Source organism: Anopheles gambiae, chromosome 3 (genome assembly GCF_943734735.2).
Source record: "Anopheles gambiae chromosome 3, idAnoGambNW_F1_1, whole genome shotgun sequence".
Classification (NCBI taxonomy): domain Eukaryota; kingdom Metazoa; phylum Arthropoda; class Insecta; order Diptera; family Culicidae; genus Anopheles; species Anopheles gambiae.
In genome coordinates this window covers 76,839,196-76,850,993 of record NC_064602.1, presented here as the reverse complement: position 1 = coordinate 76,850,993, position 11,798 = coordinate 76,839,196, and the positions used below count along the sequence as shown (strand labels likewise).

At 46.3% G+C, this 11,798-nt stretch overlaps 1 protein-coding gene across 4 annotated transcripts in view; it reads left to right on the top strand.

Annotated features, from left to right (window-relative positions):
• The first annotated feature begins 2,128 nt into the window (after window positions 1-2,128).
• Window positions 2,129-11,798, top strand: part of LOC1270727 (opioid-binding protein/cell adhesion molecule) — an 88,884-nt gene continuing 79,214 nt past the window's right edge. The window contains exons 1-2 of one of the 4 annotated variants that reach the window (XM_061656892.1): window positions 2,129-2,331; window positions 6,201-6,435. The gene's annotated coding sequence lies outside the window, so the exon portion shown is untranslated. Of the gene's footprint in view, window positions 2,332-6,197; window positions 6,436-11,798 lie in introns of all 4 variants that reach the window. The other 3 variants (XM_061656893.1, XM_061656895.1, XM_061656894.1) reach the window with 3 other exon arrangements.

Sequence of the window (11,798 nt, the reverse complement as noted above, 5' to 3'; positions counted from 1 at the left end):
ATTTCGATTTCTGCAGCAGTAGCCGCATCACCACCATTACCGCATAGTTCTGACACGAAGAGAGAGAGAGAGAGAGAGAGAGAGGAATACGAGATATCCCGCATATTTTGGACCTCCCTCAGTACACAGACCCAGTTGATGGCAGCATTCAATGGATGAAGTTTTCGATGGCGAAGGATGCGTGCGCGTTTTCCACTCCTACCACCATCATCATCATCATCATCAGCATCAGCATCATCGGCGGTGATGGTGTTGGTCGTGCTCGTGCGGTTTGTGGCGTGCAAAGGGGGTGAAATTTTGGGCGTGAAAATGTAATGGGCCATTTGATCGCTTGCGGCACACTGGCAAAAAGCGCCGCATCCCAGCCACCGGCGGGCGTTTCGGGCACTGACACGGTAAAGGATGGCACCCGGAAAAGGCAAATAAAGCAAACACTCGGATCGTTGAGGCCACAGACACACACACACACACACACGTACACAAAACAAATAGCACAGCCGAGCTCGGTCCAACGTGTCCGGTTAATGTTTGTATTTCGTGTGCATTGCCCAGCGAAATGCGCGGGTTTTTTGTGCCCCGTGTCTTCAGGAATCATTCCAGGGCCGTGGCGTGGCGGTGGCCAAACACGGTACACGGTTTGATTATTTTTAATTTCTTCTTCACCATGTTCCGTGCATTGGTACGTTCGATTTCGCACCGGGTTCGCGCTGTCTGTGTGCGTGTGTGTGTAAACTATTTATTTTCCAATTACGTTGTCAACCTCGCGGCGGGCGTAAGGCGTAATCACGCTCGGGCGGGTTTATTGGCGAAATGAGGTCTTGATGCACCAACATCGGGGATATGGATACGGCGATTCAAATGGCAAATTTAATGGAAAACCGGCCACCAGTATATTATCCGTGCGGGTGTGATGTAGGTGAGTGTGTGCGTGAGTGTGTCCTTCAGTGATAGTTATTATTCAATTGCGATACGATAAAAGTGTGAGCAATCGTGGAAGGGTGGGGATTTATTTTTGATGACCAATTCGCTAGCGCTTCCGTCATCTGATGCTGGCTGCAGTTCGATTAACGCTTATGCAATACTAAATGGAACATTTTCAATCCAAAACCATAAATGTTTCTGTCATTTCAAATAATACTCCCAAAAAAATAAACCAATTCTTGAGGAACCACTTTGATGCAATAAAAAAAAAACAGAACCAGCCGGAAAAGGCAAATGAACCCCACAAGAGTTCAGGAATAAATAATTAGTTCCGTCTAGCCGGGACGCTTTTGCTCCAACACGAACACTACGGTTAATTACATTTCAGAGTTCTTAAGCTTCTGGCCTTTTTATCCTTTGGGGTGCGAAAGGGGTTGTGAGCAAAACAAGAACCAACAAAAATACAACCTCATCGTAAGAAATCCGACTTTCCTCTCCAAAGTCAAGAGCTTGGTTACGGTTGCCAAGGTAGCCTACTACTACGCTGGTGGTACAGTTGGATTCTGTGTCGCGCAACATGACGCTGTTCTCGTGAAGCTGGAGGAGTGAAACATTTTTGGGTGCGCATGCGCCCTCGGTTCCATGGAGGGGAACACTAAAGGACGAAGTTTCACACGAAAGAGAGTGTGTGTGTAGAGATTTTACGCTTTTAAGATAGCTAATAAAGCACAGATATGAGGTTTGAAGGGCGCTTGCAGTGCAGAAACCGGCAAAGGTGTGTTGGAAATGATTCTGCGGTTGATTGGTTGGTCGTTTGGAGCAGCATAAGCTATTATTTCATCGTGTAATAAGGAGGATCTTAGTATTTCCTTTCAGTTGGCAATATAATGGTACTCAATTGAATATAAAAATGTCTAATTATGACCCTACACATGACACTTCATCGATCTTACTTCATCGATCACTCACAATTAATTCTTCTTGTACCGGTTCCACCTGCCACGAGATGTTCAAGACAGTTCCCTCGCAGCTTGTCAACACCTTCCCCACGCGATCGTTAACTGCGAGAGAGAGAGCGACGTATCGAACTACCAAACCGACGGAGAGAGGCCCAAACAAACCGGCTGAGAGACTCCCCCACTCGCTGGTCGGAGTTAGTTCAGTCGGCATGGTCGGCACGGCGTTTTTAGAACATCCATCCTCGCGCCAGGACACATCAGTTCCAAGTTGTACTTGGTCGGGATTAGCCGCGCTTGTTCCGAGAGCGAAACATTGTGCCGTCGAGTGTCAGTTTCAAGTCGTGTAGTCCCCAGTGCGTACCCAGTGTACCATTCACAGCGTGAAAGTCAGCGCGAGTGTGCCGTCTGAGTAAGCTGTCAATAGCGCTCCACTACAGCCTAAAACGGATACGTACGTAGAGAAAGAGGGTGTGTGTGTGTGTGTCTAAGCTAGAATACGTCCGTGTCGTGCCATACACGCTGTCGCCTTTCCGTGGGACTGACGTCCATCAAACGCTGCGTGCTGCGTGCGTGCAAACGGGTGAACGATTCGGCGGATATCCGGCCACAGGGCCACCGGACAGTGGCGTCGTTATCGGACGTACCCGATCAGCGGGCCTGTCACCGGACGTCACAGGCCACCTCTGCTCGGTGCACCTGCACCGGGACTAAGTGATAATACCCTTTATACCTTTCGCTATAAAAATGACATCACGTGGACTGGCCGAGACGGGCTGAGTGATTTACCGATAGCAATAAATCCAACCGGAAAGGGGATCGACACACAACAGGCAACGGGGCATTTGTGGCCGTGTTGGTGTGTGTAAGTGTGTGTGCGGTCGTGTCTTTTCTCTTTCTTTAACGGTGCCCAAACGGACAAAACACAGTGACCGGTCGGATCCGAAGGGTACGGTTGTGTGCGTAAGGATTAGCGTAAAAATTACTTCTGGCGACACCGGGTACACGGGTTGTACATCGTGGCTCTAGGGAGAGAGGGAGGGAGGGAGGGAAGGTGTGTTGGGAGTGTTTCTGACACGGTCGGAAGGATTAGTCGCGTCAGCAGTGGCAGTAGCCCGGACACGCTTGCCGTGCTGGCCGAGACACTGGCTCGTGTCTTACTGTGTCGTGGGAGACGTTTTAATTAAGATTAACAAGAGTTGTGTAAGCGGCCACATTCCGTCACGAAGCACGGGCGTGCCACCGGCGTGATGGAATGCATTTTGGGTGGCAAAAAAAAGGAGCAGGAGCAAGGAGAAGTTTGTTTCGTTGCTGGTGGGAAATGTAATTGTTTTTGTATCGTTGGTGAAAGCAGCAATGAAAAAATAGCAAGAAAATGAAGACTATTTGTACGGCAGGGAATGTTGAGATTAATTTTGAGCAAAAAGAAACTAAAAAGATGTTAATTATAAATAAGAAAAAAAACTTTAAACAAATATTTGCACACCCTGTTTGACACTAATTGTGTTACAGCTCTTCGGCCCAAAACGTTAATAGGCATTTAATTAATTGTTTTTGTCGGCCTCCTCTCCAACGCAGGACTGAATGTAATGAAGTGTTTTCGGTTACTTCATAGCAAATCCCCTTTGTACAAGGGGTACCCCTGTAGTGGTGGTGACCTGAGTTTAATACCACCGGCCTTGCATTCTCTTTTTTATTGTGTTCCTTTACGAGAGCTCAAAAAAAAAAAGAGAAGAAAACCCCAAAAAATACACTCAAACATTAATTCTTTAACGGTGCAAATTAAGCGAAACGCGCAAGAGGAATCACCACGGATACGGAATCGGCTTGTAATTAGGTTTTTTTTCTGAGGGAGGAGGGTGCACCGAAGCACCGACAATGAGTCATGGGGAGAAAAAGCTAACGATTACAACAAAAAGAAAAAAAGCAAAGCAGAGGGAAAATATCCCGGTGTGGTAAAGGAAAAGTTGTAAAACGGTCCACACCAAACACAGGCGTCCACTTTCATCTTCGCGCCGTGAATTGTGGAAAATAAAACATCGTTAGACATTTTCCCAAACCTCCCAATGCTCGTGCTGGTGTTTCCTGTGTGGGTGTATGTAGGTTTTTCTACTGTAGTATTCGTTTTCTCATAAACGCCTCCAAGTGTGGTGGTGGGAAATAGAAGAAGCGGAAGTAAAATAAAAAAAAAAGGTAAAAACACCCGCACAGAGTAAATCGGGCGGGAAAGCAGCGAAACTGAAACTGAAATAAAATCATCCCACATTTAATGGCCATCGGTTGGTGCTGACCTACCGCGGCGAAGATGGATGGCCTCCAGGCCCTGTAGTGAATCTGAGTGGTTTTCGCAACATAATAAATAAGCGTGGGGCAGTACAAAAAAAAAAAAAAACGCTGAGAAGGAAAAAGCAGAGAGAGAAAGCGACCAAACGGAAGCAAAAGCAACTTAAAATGCACACACAAACACAGAGACAGCACACACCAAAAAAAAAGACCTCCATCCGCCGAAAACGATCAACGATGTGAAGTGGCAAATGAAAGATAGGAAAGAGTCGTCCAACAAACACACACACAAAAAAGAACACAGAAAACAAACGAACCCTCCTAGCCTAGTGTTTGGACCAACACCGTGCCTCGGGGAGGGGAACAGTCGGAACAGCGGCTAAAAGGGGGTCTTTAGGGGTGAAAGTCCTAAAAAAAGATTGAAATCAATTAGCAAGTATTTTTCGGCCAATTTTATGCTTTCGCAACAGTCCCGTGGCCCGTTCATGTCGGTCAGCGTGGTGCTTGGCGTTCGTTTTTTCTCCTCCACCTTCGCCCTTTCTCTCTCACACTCTATCTCACGCTCTGTTGCAGGCCAGCGTGGTGCTTCCCGAGTTTTTCCGCGTGCACGTTCGCGCGCGCAAAATTAAGTTCCACGGAAAATAAACCGTTTCACGCTCACGTGCTGGTTGGCACAAACGGGCTCACACACACAAAAACGTGGGCCAATTTTTATATTTTGTTTATACACTCGCGCTTCCCCCCTCCACCAAGTGGGAATGTGGAGTGTAGGAAGGTGGTGTGGGGTCAGCGGGAGGGAGATAAATTGTGTATTTTATTGCGTCGGTTCACGAGACGGACCCGCCCGTCGTTTCCCTCTTTTTTTGGATTGTTGGATTGCTCTCGTGCAAATAATAACAAACGTGCCTGTGAGTGCGTCGGTGGCTCAGCGCTAATCGCAATTATGGCAGTTTTGGTGGGGGGAGGGGGGGGGGAGAGCGAGAGAAAGGGGGGTAGTCACAGCGGGTGCGAGATTTTGCGGTGTAGAAGAAAGTACTCTATCGACGAATTTTTCATCCCGGTCAGCTGGCAAATTGGTGCGGGTGGGTGGTTGGAGGATTTTGCAAACATAATGCAATAAAACACTTTTCACTCCCTTACCTCCGCTTTTCACAACGGACGCTCGCTTGCTTGCCTGCTGGCCATCCTGAACCGAACACCTGATAAAAGGGCTGGCCTGGCTTTTAAGTTCACTGTGGCGCTGGTGTGCCTCTGACCTGTTTTTTTTGGTATGTTTTACCCATCTTTATTAACGATTGTTTTATGTACCAACCTTTCTATTTTTTTTGCTTTTTTCCGTCACTCACCGGTCAAACCCGATGCCGTCAAATTGAGTGCAAAATAATTAGATTTCCACGATCGGTAATAATTTCCATCCAGTGATGGACAGCGTTATTTGCAAGGCAGCGCGCGTTTGAAGTTTTGATTTAGAAGTTGCTGATGCTTACCTCAAAACTGTTACAAGCATTAATCGCATCAACATTTAAAACATTCATAACCAACTTGTAAGCGAATGCTCTAAAGACAATGAGTATTTTACAGTGGGAAACAACCCCCAAAAAAGAAAATAACGATAACGACATAACCAATCTCTTCGCTTAATATTATTGAAAATACGGTTACAACCGGTCTCGTGGTTCATTCCGTTCTGCCCAAGCTCCCGAGGGGCTCGGAGGGGAAAATGCTCCAATCCACTGTAAAATAATAGACGGTACAGAGTAGGCGGTGGAGATAAGTGTAAAGCAGTTGCCCTTGTCGAGTCGGTGCCCCACGAGAAGTGATTTTGTGTGTGTATGTGTGTTTGCCGGTGTGGTGTGTGCTGCTTACGGAAAATAAAACGAATATCTGCGGATGGGTCACAGTACCAGTCAGTGCAGTAGTAGTCGTCCTGTGTTCGCCGGTGCCGGTGTACGGAACACGCTGGTTCGGGAAAGGGCGCGCGAACGGTGGGGACGGTTTTGGGAAGACGGAATAGTAATTAAATTTTCTCTGCCACAGCAGTGCTCTTGCTGCGTCGGTACGGGCTGAGCTTCTTGAGCAGTGTTAGTGTGTGTGTGTGTATGTGTGTGTAAGTTAGTGTGTTTGTGCTCCGTCCAGAGAGGACCCTTGGCCGGTCGACCCCGGTGCAAGAGCAGTCGAAAAGACGATCCCACCGTGTTGCGGGCACCGGACTCCATCCACCGGACTTGTGTGTGAGCTTGTTCGAGCGAGCGTAACCGATTCTAGAGCAAACAAGGTACCGTATCTAATATTTTACGTACACTCCTTATGTTATGTTTTTGGGGGTAACATTCACACATACACACACACACACCCGAAACCGAGCACCGTCTCTGTTATGAGCTCGTATGAGCTGCGATCTTATTTTGGGTTTTTTTTTGGTTACATATATTGTGTATGAAGTAGAGAGACATGATGCCTTCAAAAAAGCAAGCCTTAAGCTTTGATTGCAATACACACACACACACACACGCGCTGAAAAGGCAACGATACAGCAGACCATGTTTTATAGGTCATTGTCGTTACGGAAAGCGGTCTATCATCCCGCAAAAACCGGGGGAAAAGACATGAAGCACGTACATGGAGCTAGTAATTATTTTGCTTCTGCTTTTATCTGGCCTGCCGAACCGATGGTCTGTCCCGAAGCGACGACGGCTGTATTCAATGGAATTAATTTTGTGCTTATTTGTTTTCAAACCGGGTATTGAGCGCACCATATGAGTGCCGCCACCACACTGACCGACACAGACACACTTGCGGCAAGGGATAGGAAATCAATTCATGTTGCTTCAAAGGGAGCGGCAATGTAAATACGCAACCAGGGCTGTATTGTAGTTTTTGGTCGATGTAAAAACAGCCCCATAAAACAGCGTTCCGTGTGTGTGAGTGTGTGCGTGTGCCTACTTTTTTCTACGCAAAATTGGATATGTAAGCTTAACGAAATTAAATTCCAGGTCCCAGGTCTGTAAAAACAGAGACATCATCGTTTCTGCGTCAGCGTCGTCCGGTAGTGTTTTGAGGCTTTTTTCATCTTTTGTACCCCGGTACTTCTGTGCACTGTGGGAGAATTTAATTTACGAGGGAGGGCAGGATGTGCTTTCAAAATATTGACTTTGATTGGTGGACACAATGGGGTGCGTTAGCAATAAGTCGGCCTGCAATCCGGTCGGTCCGTGTATTGGGTGAGGTTGGTAAGTGAATGGTGACCAAGAGCATCATGTGGAACATGTGGAATGTGTTACCATTTTTAAAATGGAACCATGATGACCTTTATTCTCACTCTGTCCAAAAAGCACTTTTGAAGATGTATTATGATCGTTTGTGGAGATAATCTTGTTGAGGTTTCTGTTTGTGTTCTGGAAATGGGGTCAAAGCTAGATCTATAGGATCTTTTGGATTCGATTCATTATTTGAACCGGTCCTTTTGATTAATGAATTTTGAAATGCTGTTGGTGTAAATAGTGGTACAATATGTCTATTTAGACCAACGATTTAATGATAATGACATCATGTGTTTAAGATTCTTGAAATATGTTGGTAACTTGAATGTCTGATTGCTTGGAATACTTCAGAGAGTAATACAGCTTAACACTTTAAATATCTTAGGCTCTATGATCGCTCTCAGAGCCGATCCTACGAAGACTTTGTCCACAATTTGTCCGTGATGGGTTTACGCAGGTTACGCAGCCTGAAGAATTGAATATTTAAATTAAGTCTCCAATCATGTCACAGATTGCTAAATCCACAGGTGGCCAGTAGCAACTAAGGTAATTATGGCAAATGAAGAAGATCATCATCACTTCGGAATCGAACTATCGGAATAACTACTAAGCATTGCTATGTCGGCACGGTAGATACATTTGTTGTGTTAAGTGTCAATATTGTAATGATTCTTAAGAACTTGTGCCCTATCAAAGCCAAAAGAGATTGGCCAGATGACCTGATGAATTGTACAGGGTTTATTGGTCGGTTCACATCAATTTTTGGTGGGTTCCCATATTTTTTTGGTGCGTTCCCACGATTTTTTGGTCATTTTCCAGAATTTGTTGGTGCAATTGTATTGATATCCAATCGGAAAATACCAATAAATTATGGGAACGAACCAAAAATCTATGGGATACGATCAAAAAATCGTGGAAAACCCTGTAATAGAATATTTTAAAGATTATTCGTTGCAAAGAAGATTTATTACTATCTTCATTCTAATGATTTTCGTCAAGAAATTACCCACGCCCACACAGGGTTTTCATGCACGATTTCAATTTTTCAACCCTCTTGCACAATAATACGTTTATTTAGTCGTCAGGGATAAAAGACTAACAAGCTCAGACATCAAGCCATCAAACGTGTGCGTGCGTGTTCTTCTGCTTGGCCGTGCACAAATCTCACCTCCATTCAATACAAATTAGAATCGCTCCTGCCAAAATAATGCACACCGTTAGCTGTGTATTAGTTTGCCACCAGTGTTGCCAACACATTCGCATAACATACGTCATTGTCGGGCGGATAGTGCTCTAATCCCATTTTACGCCACTCTGGATGATACACCGTGCTCTGTTTCGGCTTTATAACATAACCACCAACACAACACCACACGAGTGTGTGTGTGTGTGTATGCAGGCGATCACACCAAAGCGCTCCAATTGCTTGAAGGTTGAAGTATTTAAGTGCTTCCCTTCGGTGCACTCCACCGGCATGGTGCATGGAGCAGAGGTGAATGTTTTGGAAGCGAATCGTTAAATGGTTTTACGTCCGGAATAAGGGGGGTGGGGAGACTAGGTGTTTCTAGCACAACCCACCCAGTTCGCTAGGGAAGGTGCAAATTCCGGCGTGTGAAAAGAACGGAAACGAGCTTCTCACCTCACCGAGGGCTGGCTCGAAGTGCCGCGGCGGATGCAAACCGTACCTGCAGGAGAAAGAGATTGAAAGAGTACGCTGGAAGGGTTTCGGATGGGGGTGGCAAAGGTCGGTATCCCCGATTGCTGCCCGATCCCGCCTGGCAGCCGCTGGCAGATAACACAAAAGCCATTATGGATCCTTCCCGCTGTACACCGTACACTAATGGGATACGCGAAACGCTGCCTACTACGGACTCGCCGTACTCCGATACCAAAATGCACCGGTGGGAGGGTTTTTGGGTTGGCCCCCGTGTTTCGGTGTGAGTGATTGAGTGCAACATACGCGCGGGCAGGTTCGTACATCGTGCCAGCGAAACTTTCCCTGAAACACTGGTCCATGTGTCCGTGTGGATGTGTGTGTGTGAATGGGTGTGTAGAGGGCTCATGAAGTTTTATTGCCACCGGGCCATCATGCAACGAGGGCTTGTCCAGATCGCAAAGTGCGAGAAAGGAGGGCCGGGCAGTGATTTAACGATAGTTCTATTTGTTTTTAATTTATCACATGCATTTTACTGGCCTGTGGGCTGTGCTTCGGGGCGCTGTAGGTAGGCGTACAGGCGACAACGGGATGAAGATTGAGTGTGTCCGCTGTGCTGTGCATCACTTCTCGGCTTCTGGGGCGGGAGGTTTTTGGTCGCAGGTAGCAAACAAAAAAAGGGCTTTCTCGGTGTCTTAGCTTCGACCCGATGGAGCCCAATCGAGTGCACTAAGTAAAATCATTAGCATTTTGATTGAAATTGGTAATGCGTGTTTAATCCCCTTCCACGAACATCCATCTTCTGCGGCAACTTGTAGGTGTGAAGAAGCAGAAAAGAGGAGGTGTCGAGAGTTTTATGAGCAATTTAGCGTTGAAGAAGATGAATGTGTGAGACGTTTATCTAAATGATGCAGAGTTTAATGTGTCGATCGTGTTCCTATGCAATTGTTTTTAGTTGCTAGCTTTTTTAAAGTTAACCCTTTTGAAGGAGACTGTAATTTCTCTACAGTAATTCTACGACATTATTTGCGTGAAGAAATAAGAAATTTAAATAAAGAATGAAAAAGACTGCAATGTCTACGTGTATTGCAAAAATGATCTACAAAGTCCTACAAAAATGTCACAATAGAAAAGAACTTCAGAACACTTTACATGATTGAAACTCAGCTTAACTCTTCTATGAAACGTCGATAAGACAAATACGCCAAATGGCGTAGTAACTGAACAGACCCGTCCCCCATCAAATTTCACATTTTTTCAAAACATATGCACCACTCACTCAAATCTTTTGCTAGCTGCACGATATCAAATGGAAAGCAATCAAAGACGTATCTCAGTTCGCGGTTCTCCCCAGGGATTGTCCTTCTGGAACTCTCCCCCGGGCCATATCTGCCAGAGTGCAAACCAGCCACCGTGAAAATCCCAAAAACCGTACATCATTCTTACACCCAAGCCGAGAACCCATCCAACCAGCGCAATCGATTGCACTTTCTGCACGAGCTGCCGGATCTGCGGCTTGGCTTCTCGCTTCATTTGCCTCGGGAGCCATCTGGGCCAACTCCTTGGCAGCAGGCCGCGAATCCTTTACACGCGTCTTAAGCATGTGGCTTTTTTGTGGCGGTGCGGCTGGCTGTGCCGAAGGGAGCGTTGGAGTGTTGAAAAGAAATTCCGCTTCCTGCGCGTAATGTGTAGCAGCACTGTACCCGGAAGAAGAGGGAGTTTTCCAGCGGACCTCTAAAGCCGTGCCAAACGCTGCAAACGGCATTGCTGCAGCCGAACCCCACCACTTCACCAGGGTGCGTTAGCTGTCTTGCTGTGGAATTACTGGCAGCGGGAGAGAGAGAGAGAGCCTTGAGGTTGTTGCAAACTACAAATGGACAAAGGAAGCGAGCGGTTCTACCTCATTGGCTGACACTGATAAATGTTGTACCTTAAGTTGTTGGTTATTTTGCTCGGGTTGGTGGTGTTTGAAGCTTCTCCAAGTATCAGTACAAGCCGATACGAGTGGCCAGACACGGCCAGTCGAAGGATGGAATCAAGTCGGGCGGCTTTGTGCTTTGGTGGAAGTTCGCCTTACGGTTTTTATGGCCGTGCCGTTACGTTCGTGCATATGTCTATACGATGTTTTACGTTCTGCCGTTCCGGTTGCTCGAACACATACGGTACGGAATCGACTCGAAGTCTACTGCCAACACACACACACACGTGTTTGCCTGTGTCGGAATGGTTGGCCAATAAGCGTAAAGGTTATTGGAAAATTGAAGGTGCGATAATGTCTCAGATTTTCAGTTCCGTCTCTATTTCAGGGTGGCCCGGTGTGTTGATAGGGCCTGGAGTGGACTGGAGCTGATGCTGTCAGCTACGGTAACCTACATTCTTCATTGCGGTTCGGTGCTTAAGGGAAGCTTTGAAGCGAAGAATCTTATGCTCCGGAAGGCATTTGTAACTCGAACGCTCGGTGGAAATAAAATACTGCCCCAAACAAATCGTAGTTGCGCACCGGAGTGGATAAAGTTCAACCGGGACCGGTCAAAGGCAGCAAGTTTGAACCCAATGAAATACGTGTGTTCCTTTGGCCTTATGGCCACACACTTGAGTGGGTAATCGATCGGTGCAGTGTGCTTGCAATATGATAAATTTATTATTTGGATAACATTTTATCTTTACGAAACGCTAAACCAATATTTAAAACACTAACAACACTTACCGAGCTGCTTCATAGTT